This window comes from Ochotona princeps, chromosome 4, assembly GCF_030435755.1.
Source record: "Ochotona princeps isolate mOchPri1 chromosome 4, mOchPri1.hap1, whole genome shotgun sequence".
NCBI lineage: Eukaryota > Metazoa > Chordata > Mammalia > Lagomorpha > Ochotonidae > Ochotona > Ochotona princeps.
In genome coordinates, this window is record NC_080835.1 from 71,464,086 (window position 1) to 71,478,529 (window position 14,444).

General features: G+C 47.7%; 1 pseudogene; it reads left to right on the forward strand.

The window, feature by feature from the left end:
* The first annotated feature begins 12,321 nt into the window (after positions 1–12,321).
* Positions 12,322–12,750, forward strand: LOC101524294 (ubiquitin-like protein FUBI; annotated as a pseudogene).
* The last annotated feature ends 1,694 nt before the right edge of the window (positions 12,751–14,444 follow it).

The following is a 14,444-nucleotide window of genomic DNA, read 5'->3' on the forward strand; positions in this document are numbered from 1 at the left end:
AACGAGGATACACCTGACAGGCCACACAGGCATGTCAGCCTGCATTCAGCCTGGAGTTTTTACGGCCAGGGCCTTGCCATTTGTTCTTCCCTCTCCTTCTGCGATTGCTGGGTAGAAGACTTGCTGGGCGTGGAATTGGTGAGATTCCTCAGGGGCTTTATCGGCACAGTGTGGAGAAGAGTGCCTGGGACCCTCCTAGTAAGGTTGTTGGTCTTGGGCAAGACTTTTTTTTTTTTTAAGATTTGTTTATTTTGGTCCCGGCGCTGTGGCCTAGCAGCTAAAGTCCTCACCTTGAATGCAACGGATCCCATGTGGGCACCAGTTCTAATTCCGGCAGCTCCACTTCCCATCCAGCTCCCTGCTTGTGGCCTGGGAAAGCAGTCGAGGATGGTCCAAAGTCTTGAGACCCTGCACCCGTGTGGGAGACCCGGAAGAAGCTCCTTGCTCCTGGCTTTGGATTGGTGCAGCACTGGCCGTTGCGGTCACTTGGGGAATGAATCATCAGATGGAAGATCTTCCTTTCTGTCTCTCCTCCTCTGTATATCTGACTTTGCAATAAAAATAAATAAATCCTTAAAAACAAAAAGGTTTGTTTATTTTTATTTAAAAAGCAGATTTGCCAGAGAGAAGGACAATCAGAGAGAAAGATCTTCCATCCACTAGTTTACTCCACAATAGCCAGGAGCTAGGAGCATCCTCAGGGCGCTTGCAGGCCTAGGATTAGCCAATTGAGCCATTGTGCTATCCCATCCCACCAGCTCTCTGACTGTGGCCTTGAATGTTGTCAAATGCTAATATCTTCCAAGCCTTACTTTCAGATTTTGTGTTTCTTTGAGAAGCACTGACGATCTCTCTCTTTTCTTCTTGCTCTGTAACTCTTTCAAGTCAAAATAGGCAAATAATAATAATAATTAAAAAGAAGTTTGACACTTTCGAGAAAACTAATCAGAGTAAAGAAGGAGAGGCAGAGTAACAGTCAATGAAGGAACTGGACAGAAGGTTGCTGAAGCCCAGGGCGGAGAAACAGCTTCACTGAATGAGACATTCGAGTCAGGTCTTGCCGTGAGCCTGTTGGGCAAGCAGTGAGCTCTCCCAAGGCAGGCTATCTGACAAGCTCAGCTGTCTTCTCCCAGCACGTGTGTGCATTCTGAGCGAAGTGCCCATGTTAGCTGGGCTTGGGGACAGTTGGGCAGGCAGCGATGGGAAAGCCGAGGTCCTCTTCACTCAGCGCTTGTAGTTACTCCATCTGCCCACTAATGACCACCTGCTCCTCACGCCTCTTTAATGGCCCGATCCAGGGAGTGCTTCACACAGCTACTTCCACTTACCTGTGCTTAAATCCTAACCTGTGTGTTACATCCCTTAAGGATGCCTGTTGGGTTTATTTATTTAGAGACTAGCCTTTTTAGCATCACTGACAAATCTCTGTGGCCTTTGGTTTCATGTTCATGTTAGAATTTACAGGGGGTGGGCATTGGGTTGCCAGTTAGGATGCTGGCTAAATGCCCACGGAGTGTCTAGGTTTGAGTCCTGACTCTGGTTTCTGACTCCAGCTTTCTGCTAATGCAGACCCTGGGATGCAGTGGGGATGCCTCAAGTGGATTAATTCCACTGTGGGGAAGACCTGGATTAAATTCCTGGCTGTTGGCTTTGGTCCTTAGCTGGTGTAAGCATTTGGAGGAAACAAGTGCTCTCTCTCTCTCTCAAATTAATAAGCTTTAACAAAGTAAAATAAATGGAATTTCCATTATATGTTAGAATTTTCCTGACATCATTAGAATTAAGGAAACATCCTTGAACCTAATGGAGACAAAAGACTCACCATTATGAATTCCTTTCTGCTGTTCTTGCCTCTTTTTAAAAAAGCAGAGCAGGGATTGGCACCACGGCTTAGTAGGCCAAACCTCTGTTTGCAGTGCTACCAACCCATATGGGCACTGGTTCATGTCTTAGCTGCTCTACTTCTGATCTAGCTCCTTGCTTGTGGCCTGGGAAAGCAGAGGAGAATGGTTCAAGTCCTTGGGCCCCTGCACCCATGCGAGAAACCTGGAAGAAGTTCCTGGCTGCTGGCTTTGAACTGGCTCATCTCCAGGTCGTTGCAGCCATTTGGGAAGTGAATCAGCAGATGGAAGAGCTTTCTCTGTCTCTCTTTGCCTCCTGGTTTACTTCCCAAATGGATGCAATAGCTAAGACTAGACCAGGCAGAAGCCAGCAGCCAGGAATTTCTCTTTAGTTTTACAGGCACAGCGGCAGGGAGCTGGATGGGAAAATAAGGATACAAGACTGCCTTCTGCTAAGGAATGCCAACATTGCAAATGCTGGCCTAACTTGCTGTGCCACAGCACCAGGCTGTGTTTCTTACATCTTAAGCCCTGATGCGCCTGGACAGAGTGTCTCCACCTGCCTGGGCTATCCCTTGTAGGTGGTAAGCACCTGATTATTGTGCAACACCCTACATGACAACTTACTTTTTGCCTTCGGCTCTTTGAGGACTGAGATCTTATCATTTTTGATCTTATCATTTTTCATACTTGGATTTCTCAGGTCAGTGCCTGACACTTGCTCAAAATCATTAAAAGGAAAAAGGAGGAGGAGGAGAAGAATGGGAAGCAAGAGGAAAACAGTGATGAAATTAACTCATAATTTGTCTGAATTAGACACAGTTTCCACATGTTTCTGCACCAGCCTTTTTTCTTTGGGGAGAGATTTTGAGATGAAGGAGCTTAATGCTGGTTTCGTTGATTTTGTTTCCAAAGTTCCAGAAAGGTTACAACAGTGTTGGGAGAAGTGAAGGCGTCCCAGTGAAACAGTGACCTGTGGGTGCGGCTGAGGTTTGACTTCATGCATCCTTAGAATAGCTAAGACATGAGTCAAGTCCAGCAGGGCTGGCATTGTGGAATGGGTTGAGACTGGCTCTGGTTGACCTGTCCGTTGTTCAGGCCTGCCTTTGAAACTAACTGGTCAGCAGCTAGGGGGCCTGGGTCATGCTGCTTCATCTCTGCATCTCAGACTTGGACCCATTTCCTCTCTCATTTGTGTCTACCACTGGGGCAGATCTTCTCACTCTCTGACACTTGTCTCTCCTTCCTTCATTCTGGGAGGATCAATTCCCTTTGTTACATAAACAAGATAGGAGCCATTCCTAGGGAACACACATACACAATGAAGACTTCACCTTTCTGTCCCAACCTTTTCACCTTCAACGTTAACCTTGCCTGTGTCTATCTTGGGATTTTTATCTGTCTACATTGGCCACACTGTTAGCACTGGCCTGTGAGAGTGTACAGTGGGTTAGAAGGTAGCACCTGAAACCATTTTAAATAGTTGAACACTCTCCTTCCGTGGCTGACACTGACAGAGGCCCTTCCTCGTCTACGCATTAACACATGAGCGCTTTTCCATCCTCAAGCCAGCAAATAAACCAAAAGCAAAAACCCTTCATTTCCTGCTCCGCTTTATTTTTCTGTTTTATAAAAATTTATTTATTTTTATTGGAAAGGAAGATTTACAGAGAGAAAAAGAGACAGAGAAAGATCTATCTGCTGGCTCATTCCTCAGACAGCCACAATGATCAGAGCTGAGTTGATCCAAAGCTAAGACCCAAGGCCTTGAGCCATCATCTGCTGCTTTCCCAGGCCACAAGCAGGGAGAAGGATGGGAAGTGGAGCTGCTAAGACATGATCTATGGGATGCTGGTGTTGCAGGTAGAGGATTAGCTTGCTATGCTGCCACATCAGCCCCCTTCCCTATTAGTAAGTTCTTTCCTTCAAGGAGCTGAATCCCCTGGCTCCCAGCTCCCACTTCACTCCCTGCAAAACAGCTTCAGTGAGACCATTGACTTGACTTTTGGCACTATTTGGTAATTTGCATAAGTGTTCATTTTTGAATGCTGCACCTTCCTTTGGCTTCCAAGACAGCATTTTCTGTGGATGATTTTCCTTTCTCCTTTCCTTTAAGTGGTCACACTTCTAAAAAATATATATATTTATTTATTGTTATTGCAAAGTCAGATATACAGAGAAGAGGAGAGACAGAGAGGAAGATGTTCTGTCCGCTGACTCACTCCCCACGTGACCACACGACTGGAGCTGAGCCAATTCAAAACCAGGAACCAGGAGCTTCTTCTGGGTTTCTCAAGTGAGTGCAGGGTCCCAAGGCTGTGGGCCATCCTTGGCTGCTTTCCCAGGCCACAAGCAGGGAGCTGGATGGGAAGTGGGGCTGCTGGGATTAGAACCGGTGCCCATACGGGATCCTGGCATGCAAGGCGAGGACCTTAACCACTAGGCCATTACGCCGGGCTCAGTGGGTGCCGGTTCTAATCCCGGAAACCCACTTCCCATCCAGATCCCTGCTTGTGGCCTGGGAAAGCAGCCAAGGACGGCCCAAAGCTTTGGGACCCTGCACTCACTTGAGAAACCCAGAAGAAGCTCCTGGCTCCTGGCTTCGGATTGGCTCAGCTCCAGCGGTTGCGGCTGCTTGGGGAGTGAACCATCGGATGGAAGATCTTCCTCTTTGTCTCTCCTCCTCTGTATATCCGCCTTTCCAATAAAAATAAATAAATCTTGGGCCCGGCGGTGTGGCCTAGCAGCTAAAGTCCTTGCCTTGAATGCCCTGGGATCCCATATGGGCACCGGTTCTAATCGTGGCAGCCCCACTTCCTGTCCAGCTCCCTGCTTGTGGCCTGGGAAGGCAGTTGAGGATGGCCCAAAGCCTTGGGACCCTGCACCTGTGTGGGAGACCCGGAGGAGCCTCCTGGCTCTCAGCTTCGGATCAGCACAGCACCGGCTATTGCAGTCACTTGGGGAGTGAATCATCGGACGAAAGATCTTCCTCTCTGTCTCTCCTCCTCTCTGTATATCTGACTTTGTAATAAAATAAATAAATCTTAAAAAAAAAAAACTCTTAAAAAAAAAACCTGGCACCCATATGGGATCCTGACACATGCAAGGCGAGGACTTTAGCCTCTTGGCTGTGGCTCCGGGCCCTCAGTGGACACACTTAATGTGTCTCTTGAGGTTATCACATCTTCCTTTCCCTTAGGGATTTCTCAGCTCTTTGATTTTTCCCTAAGGAATTTATCTTTCCCCATTCCGTCGGGGCTTCGGATATCTCATCTAGACTTATTCCCACAATATCTTCTAGAAGCGTCTAAAAACTTCAGACTGGCAGGAATCTCCATTTCAGAAATGTGTTGCGAGCCTAGATTGGCTTATCCCAACAAATACTGACCAAAAACTATGCCAAATTCAGGATTTTTATAAAGATTCATTTGAGGGCCCAGGGCAGTAGCCTAGGCTGAAGTCCTCACCTTGCACATGCCAGGATCCCATATGGGTGCTGATTCAGGTCCTGACTGCCCTGCTTCCTATCCAGCTCCTTGCCTGTGGCCTGGGAAAGCAGTCGAGTATGGCCTAAAGTCTTGGAACCCTGCACTGGAAGAAGCTGCTGGTTCCTGGCTTCAAATTGGCTCAGTTCCGGCCGTTACTTTATAATGTAAAAAAATCATAAAGAAAGGACTTATTTGAAAGTCAGTGTTACAGAGCGAGCGAGCGAGAGAGCGAGAGAGCGAGAGAGAGAGAGAGAGAGAGAGATCTTCATCTGCTAATTCACTCCCTATAATAGCCACAATAGCCAGGGTGAGCCAGTCTGAAGCCAGGAGCCCGGGGTTTCTTTTTTTCTTTTCTCTTCTCTTCTTTTCTTTTCTTTTCTTTTTGATGTTCTTTACATTGTTGATCAGGGTGGGAAGGGTAGTGAATTAGGGGAAAGTGAGTGAGATCGTTATTTCTAAGGGGAGAAACCACACCCAGCCTCCCAACCGCCCCAGCGCCCAGTGATGGGGAACAGCCACCCGATGTCATCCCAGCTTACCTACACACTGGTAGTTGCAATTTCTAGGTCAAATCTACCTCCAGCCTGTCTCTGATACAAACCAATCAATGCTGTGGTCTAACCAACCCAACCCACTGCACACTGGGTTCTCACATACACCATCCTGAGCTTCAACCCAGTCAGAGTGACCTCCAGTAATTCCCACTGGGCAGACCCCCAGCCCTGGTTCCTGTGCCTGCCAGCAAGTGCAGTGGACTGGTCTGGTCTGGTCTGTCCCACATCCCATTCAGCTCTCATGCATACATCACTGGGCATTGAAGCCTGGCTCAACCCAACTGACTCCACCCTCCAGCTCACACTCATGCCAGCGGGTACCACCACCTGTCTAGCCAGGCCTGTCCCCAGTCTTGGTTTGTGCTTACCACTGGGAACTGCAATCAGAGAGGTGCCCACAGTTTCCCTACTGGGCCTACTCCTTACCCGAGATCTTGCACTTTCTAGTGATTCTGCAGTCCAGATCAACAGGACTTGTCCCCAGTTTCAGCGCTTGCCAGCCGAAGCTGCGGCAGAGCCCGTCTAACCTGCGCTTATTCTGGCTCATGCCTGTACCAATGGATACAGTCAGCCAGCCCAGCTTGACTCTCCCCCTAACCAGTTCACATTCAGGCCTACAGGTGTAGCCCAGCGCGGCCTGGTCTGTCCCTAGTCCCAGCTCTCAAAGCTCACCAGCAGGAGCAGTGATCCAGTAGGGGAGTCCCCATAACTCCTCTGGGCTCGCACCCCTGACCTTCGCCCAGGTCTCTTGTATGCTGGTGGCTGCAGTGGCCCAGTCTGGTATGGCCCATCTCACCTCAACATTTGCCAGCAAGTGCTGCAGCCTGACTCTGCCTGTCTTCCCCCAGTTTCAGCTCATACTGGCAGGTTCTACTGCCCAACCTGGCCCAGCCAGCCCGCAGTCCTGGCTCTAATGTAAACTGCCTGTTGCTGTGGTCCTACCTGGCCTGTCCTATACCCTGTCCTATTTATCAGATCTGCCAGTGCGTGTTATGAACTGGCCCAGCCTGGTCTTACCCCCAGACCTGATCCTCACATATGCTGGTGGGTACTATAACCTGGCCTGGCTGCTCCTAGCATTGGTTTTTGCGCTCACCTGCAGTGTTGCATCCTGACAGAGGAGTTCCCTGAGCTCCTCTATCAAATCTCCTCCCAGGGGCAGATCTTGTGCACATTGGTGGGTCCTTGGCCTTGGGTGACTTAGTCTGCCTCCTGTCCTGGCAGGAACAGTGGCCTTGCCCAATAGGCCCATACCCATTCTGGTTCTTACTGTTGGGTGCTACAGCCCAGCCACACCTGGTTGACACCCTGACACAGTTATCACGTGGTTCAGTGGGAGTGGAGACCTAGCCCAGCCCATTGTACACAAACCCCAGGAGACTGGGGCTTCTTCTGGTTCTCCCACCTGGGTCTAGAGGCCCAATCACTTGGACCATCTGGTGCTGCTTTTCCAGTGACAGTAGCAGGGAGTAGGGATCTGGATCAGAAGTGGAGCAGACAGAACCCAAACTGACACTCATATGGAATCCTAGCACAACAGATGGTGGCTTAACTTACTGTAACACAGCTCTGGCACCCTGACAAATTCAGGTTAAAGATATAATTGAGGGCCAGGCGCGGTGACCTAGCGGCCAAAGTCCTCGCCTTGAATACTCCTAGGATCCCATGTAGGCACCGATTCTAATCCTAGCAGCTCCACTTCCCATCCAGCTCCCTGCTTGTGGCCTGGGAAAGCAGTTGAGGACGGCCCAAAGCCTTGGAACCATGCACCTGCGTGGGAGACCCGGAGGAGCCTCCTGGCTCCTGGCTTTGGATTGGCGCAGCACTGGCCATTGTGGTCACTTGGGGAGTGAATCATCAGACGGAAGATTTTCCTCTCTGTCTCTCCTCCTCTCTGTGACTTTCCAATTAAAAAAAAAGATACAATTGATATTTGTGATTCTTACCATTCTGTAAAATAGGAGTGTTACCATGAGCTTAGCAGAGAGGATGGATTCATAAGCAAAGAAGGACTGGAACAAACAGAATTAGGGGACCAAGGTGAGTTGGTTCTTTCTTTTCGTTCTGCTTGAATAGGAGAGAGAAAGATTGAAGAATGTCTTTTCATTTCTACAGTCAAAGAGACCAGAGGGGAGTGACTTTCTTATCACACGAGATGGGTGAATTGGTCCTTTTTGATTGATTGCTACTAATTCACTATTGTTTTGTTTTTTTGGAGTCTGGCCCATTTCAGAGTTCAGTGTCATCAGGAAGAAGCTAGCATGAATCAGTCCCTTCTGGTTTGGTCTGGTCTATGAACCCAAAACAACGTCTTGCTTGCCATGAGCTTTGAATAGTATGTTTACTGCTGTTTTTGGAGGGGAGGAGAGACCCCCCCCCCCAGATCAGGTCACAAAAGCCAATAATGAAGCCGAAGCTGAAGGTCACCCACACAAACGACTGGGTGAGGGAGAAGCAGTCAGGCTTGGATCAGCTGCTCAGCAGAGTCAGGCACGGGGCTGCAGGAATGACAAGAAACTCTCGGGTTTCCTGGAAAAGGGGGCTGATGATTCTGATGCAGGGAGCTGCCTTCTTTTTTTTCTTTTGTGTTCTGTTGATTGTCATTGATGAGTGTCATAATGTCATTATGGTGCCAGTGGGAATGATTTTCCCCATGGAGATGAAATTACAGTGAGGCTGGAGGTCATGTTGGAAGCCATCGTGCACCTCACCCATTTAAACCAGTTGGCCTTGGGAGGAGACCTCTGGCTTTGATCCCTCCTGCTGCTGGAGGGTCAGCCTCGCTCCAGGGAACAGTATTGATTGTCTCTGTACAGTTATCTCATGGGAAGATGTCACAACAACTCAACTTCTGCCCTGTCACCTGTGCTAGGACTCTGAAAATTACTCTTCACACCTGCTCTTCTTTACCTCCACTTCCGGTCATGCTCCCGCCCCCATGTTCTACCGCCCCAGAGCTCTCAATACCTAAGCTACATTCCCTCTGTTTGCTTTCAGGTGGATTCTTGTCCCTCTGGAATGGGAGTAGTGTTTTGCTTCCCCACATTTCTCTGGCCACCTTTCTCCAAACTGCAGCTGAGTGATCCATTTCTTCTTTACTGGGTGTGGCACCTACTCCACTCTAGTTCTGGGATCATCTCTCAAATGTCTGCGCCCTCCTGCCTACCTCGTATTCCTCTTCAAAGCTTGACATAATGACAATAACAGCTAAGATTCCAGTATTCACTGAGTGCTTTACATGTGGAGTGAGTTACTGTCATTGTCTTCTTTGGTCCTCAAAGCCAATCCAGAATAATGCTTTCCTTATCCTGTGTGGGACTCAAAGACCCATGAGACAACCAGTTTCATCATTTCAAACAGAAACCAAATAATTCCACTTCCTGTTTCATAATCATATAACAAGTGCATAACATCACATTTTAACATTGAAATGCGTAGTTCAGGGCCTGGTGCAATGGTTCAATAGTGGCTAAATCCTCCTCTTGCAAACACCAGGATCCCGTATGGATGCCCATTTGTGTCTCGGCTGCTCCACTTCCCATCCAGCTCCCTGCTTGTGACCTGGGAAACCAATAGAGGATGGCCCAAAGCCTTGGGACCCTGCACCTATGTGGGAGACCTGCAAGAAACTCCTGGCTCCTGGCCTCAGACTGGATCAGCTCCGGTCATTGTAGCCACCTGGGGAGTGAATCAGTAGGTAGATGATATTTTTCTCCATCTTGCTCTCTCTTCATAAATCTGATTTGCCTTTCCAGTAAAAATAAATAAACAAATCTTAAAAAGAGAGAGAGAGAGAGGAAATGCTCAGTTTAATGCTACTGAAGGCATCCGCCTCCAGGATTTTTCATCTTCCCAAACTGAAACTTAGCCACTTAACTGAAACCTGCTAACTCAATGATCTCTGTTTTTCCTCCTTTTCAGTGCAAGCAACTGCCTTTCCATTTTCTATGGATTTCTCTCTCCTCTGTGGCCCTTCTAAGGGGAATCAAATAGCAATTGTCTTTCTATGTATAGTGTTTTTTTCCTTTTTACATTTTTTTTTAGGATTTATATATTGAAAAGTTAAACAGAGATAGAAGGGAAGGCAAAAAAGCACTTTCATCTGCTGATTAACTCCCAAATTACTGTAATAGCCAGGGCTGGGCTGTTGTGGGGTGTGAGCGAGATCACGCTAAAGTCTACGGTTTATTAAGGAGTCTTTATTAACCAAGCTTGGTGATAACAGAGCCCACTAGAAATGAACAAATGACAAATCCATGTGGCAATCCAGTCTGAATATAGACTCTGAGACAAACAAATGTTCATTACCCTGAAATCCATTTGTTAAGCTGAAGACCTATGTCCCAGCTTCCCCAGCAATGTAAGTTATCCTAAGAGACATACAGCGAACAACTTGGACACATTTACAAAGCTTCATACATTCGCCTTTCCTGGCTTTTCTGCCTAAGTTACATTATTGTTAGGCCTCACCTCTCCTGGAACTCTTGAAAGTATACAAATTAGAAATACAAAGCATCTTGGCGTTGCTATCTTTACTGTCCCACCCAAGCAGTGAACAGAAGGTGAGGAATACAGACAGACGGGGTCCACGCTCAGGGACTACCTGCCCTCAGAGAATGTCTGTGGGAGTCCAGAGAGCAGTCAGATACCAGGAAAGGCCAAGAGTCAGAGTACCAGAGCAATGGAAGCATGCGACTAGGAGAGCAAGCCCCTCTTCAGCATGGACATTTATGGGGGCTTGCGAGGGAAGTGGATACACAGCAATGTAATCCCGCCTCCTCTCAGGTTCCAGGTGGTAATAGGTGGGCAGAAGCCTAAGTGGTCGTGGGGGAGTGGCTTCCAAGCTCCTGTCCCTGAACTGGCTGCCTACCCCACAACAGGGCCAGAATGAAATCAGGGTCTGTCATGCGTGTGGAGGGACTCAGGTGCCTAGACTATCTTTCTCTGCTTTCCCAGATATATGAGCAGGGAGTTGGATCATAAGTGGAGCAGCTGGGACTTGAACCTGTGTCCATATAGGATGCTAGCACTGAAGGTGGAAGCATCATTTGCTATGCCTCAGTGCCAGCCTTAACAGCTTTTTCCATTTTAGCACAATGTTGTCAAGATTTATCCACATTGCAGTATAGATCAAAGGCTGGAAATAGCATACTGAATATGCATATCCATCTCTACTTTGATGTTTTTCTCATTGTTTGCCTTTTGTGAACCAATCGATGGAAAGTCTTTCTCTGCCGCTCATTTTCTTTGTAAAGCTGGCTTTCAGATAAAAATAGCGACTGAAGTCCTCATCTTGCACAAACTACAATCCCATACAGGCGCCAGTTCTAGTCCCAGAGGCCCCGCTTCCCATCCAGCTCCCTGCTTGTGGCCTGGGAAAGGCAGCTGAGGATGGCCCAATGCCTTGGGACCCTGCACCCGTGTGGAAGACCTGGAGGAGGTTCCTGGCTCCTGGCTCCAGATCGGCACAGCACACCGGCTGTTGCGCTCACTTGGGGAGTGAATCATCAGCCGGAAGATCTTTCTCTCTGTCTTTCCTCCTCTCTCTGTATATCTGACTTTGTAATAAAAATAAAAATAAATCAAGTATGCCACTACATTTTGGACTGTATGCTGCCCGTTTCACATGGCATGGCATTGTTTTGGCGTTGTCAGGGTTCTGGCTGTTGGAGGATGTACCACGTCTCAGGTGCAATCTGCCGGGCCCTCGTTCTCCTGAGTGCTTTCACGGCACTGTTTTAGGTATGCGACATAGATGTAGTTTTTTTTTTAAGCCCAGTGAGTTCAAGTGATCTTGCTTGTCTTTGTTTGCAAATTCATAATTACACATTTATGATACACACATCAAATATTCAAGTAAACAAAGGCCAATATAGTTTTTTAAAGTCTCTAGTAGAAACAGAAAATTCGAAAATCAAGCCAGTGTATTTATCCACATCATGATTGAAATTGTTTCAGGGGTTCTGCCTTTGGGGGAGGCACACAGGCTCTATTTTTTCTTGTTTCTATCATTGAGCTGACTTGGCCCATCCTCTGATACTTTTCCAGGTCATAAATAGGGAGCTGAATCAGAAATGGAGCAGCTAGGACACAATCTGGCACCCATATGGAATGCTGGTGCTGCAGATGGAGGCTTAGCGTGCTATGTCATAGCACGGGTCCTGGAAATTCTTTCTTTTATATATGTATGTAAGATTTATTTATTTTTATTGCAAATCAGATATACATAGAGGAGGAGAGACAGAGAGGAAGGTCTTTTGTCCGAGGATTCACTCCCCAAGTGGCCGCAATGTCTGGTGCTGCACCGATTTGAAGTCAGCAGCCAGGAACCTCCTTCAGGTCTCCCACATGGATGCAGGAACCCAAGGCTTTGAACTGTGCTCAACTGCTCAATGGGAAGTGGAGCAGCTGGGATTAGAACCGGCGCCCAAACTCTTTCTCGGCTCCATCTTGGTGGCGGCGGCGGGAGGTTCCGCGGTTCGGATCTCACACACGCGCCGCTTTGCTTCGCCAGTCGCTGACATGCAGCTGTTCGTCTGCGCGCAGGAGCTCCACACCCTCGAGGTGACCGGCCAGGAGACGGTCGCCCAGATCAAGGTTCATGTGGCCTCCCTGGAGGGCATCGCCCCGGAGGACCAGGTCGTGCTGCTCGCGGGCACCCCGTTGGAGGATGACGCCGTCCTGGCCCAGTGCGGGGTGCAGGCCCTGAGCACGCTGGAGGTGGCTGGACGCATGCTGGAAGGTGCGAGGTCAGACTCCGAAGATGGCCAAGCAGAAAAAGAAGAAGACGGGCCGGGCCAAGCGGCGCATGCAGTACAACCGGCGCCCACCTTCGGCAAGAAGAAGGGCCCCAATGCCAACTCCTAGGGTACCCCGGCAACCCTGGAACTAATAAAACTGCTTCGCCCACTCCCCCCCAAAAAAAGAACCGGCGCCCATATGGGATCCCAGCGCATTCAAGCCCAGGACTTTTAACTGCTACGCTGTCTTGCTGGGCCCAGAAGGAAGTCTTCTTTCTTTCTTTCTTTCTTTCTTTCTTTCTTTCTTTCTTTCTTTCTTTCTTTCTTTCTTTCTTTCTTTCTTTCTTTCTTTCTTTCTTTCTTTCTTTCTTCCTTCCTTCCTTCCTTCCTTCCTTCCTTCCTTCCTTCCTTCCTTCCTTCCTTCCTTCCTTCCTTCCTTCCTTTCTTTCTTTCTTTCTTTCTTTCTTTCTTTCTTTCTTTCTTTCTTTCTTTCTTTCACTTTAGGGATGCTATATATATATTTTTAAGATTTATTTATTTTTATTCCAAAGTCAGATATACAGAGAGGAGGAGAGAGAGGGGAAGATTTTCTGTATAATGATTCACTCCCCAAGTAGCCACAATGGCTGGAGCTGAGCCAATCGGAAGCCAGGAGCCTGGAGCTTCTTCCAGGTCTCCCACGCGGGTGCAGGTTCCCAAAGCTTTGGGCCGTCTTCAACTGCTTTCCCAGGTCACAAGCAGGGAGCTGGATGGGAAATGGAGCTGCCAGGATTAGAACCTGCACCCATTTGGGATCCTAGCACGTTCAAGGCGAGGACTTTAGCTGCTAGGCCACCGTGCCAGGTCCGGAATTTTTTTCTTGACTTTGTATTTTTAATAATATATCCAAATAATCATCTTTGACAGCAGTTTCTTATAGAGGGTATCTTATGGTAACCTGATAACCTAAGAATTTTTAAAATGTTTTAAACTCAGATGCACTAAGTACTTCAAATTTATTCTTACCTTCTGCAGAACAGCTTAGTTTCTTTTTTTACTTTAAAAAAAGATCAATTTGTTATTGCTGGAAAGGCAGATCTACAGAGAGAAGGAAAGACAGAAATGTTCTCCATCTGATGGTTCACCCCCAAAGTGGGCGCAATAACTATAACTGATCTGAAGCCAGGAGCCAGGAGCCTCTTCCAGGTCTCCCATGTGGTGTCAGAATCCCAAAGCTTTGGGTCATCTTCTGCTGTTTCCCAGACCACAAGCAGGGAGCTGGATGGGAAGTGAGGCAGCCCATATGGGATCCTGGCACTTGAAAGGAAAGGAGCAGCCAATTGGGCCATTGTACCAGACCCAGCATAATTTCTTTAACATTATTATATATTTTGGATGTTAAAATTTCTTGAAAAATCTCTACTGGGTTGGAACGCTCCAACAAATCCTTCATTTTCCTCTTGCATTCAGAATAAGTGTTTTCTCTAATTTAGTGTTTGGAGTATTCGGTACCTGTTGGCCTGCAAACAGACACTGGACCACATGATTACTCCCTTCTTATCTAGTGATGTCTGCCCTATATTCTTTTTGCCCTGAGAACAGACAGATGCACCAATAGTAGTAGCATCCATGTGTCTCAGCAGCTAGGTCACATGGCTCAGGATGCAATTCAAGGGGCCCTGGAACACTTCTCCCTGCTGGTCCACACATTTCTTCATCATCAGCCTTATCCTTCTTTATTTATATCTAGTGGGATTTTATTACGTCAGATATTTCACTAGTCTCCAGAAAATTCACTCAACAGTTCTTCAATTTTTTAGAAAAAGATTTTTATTTTATTTT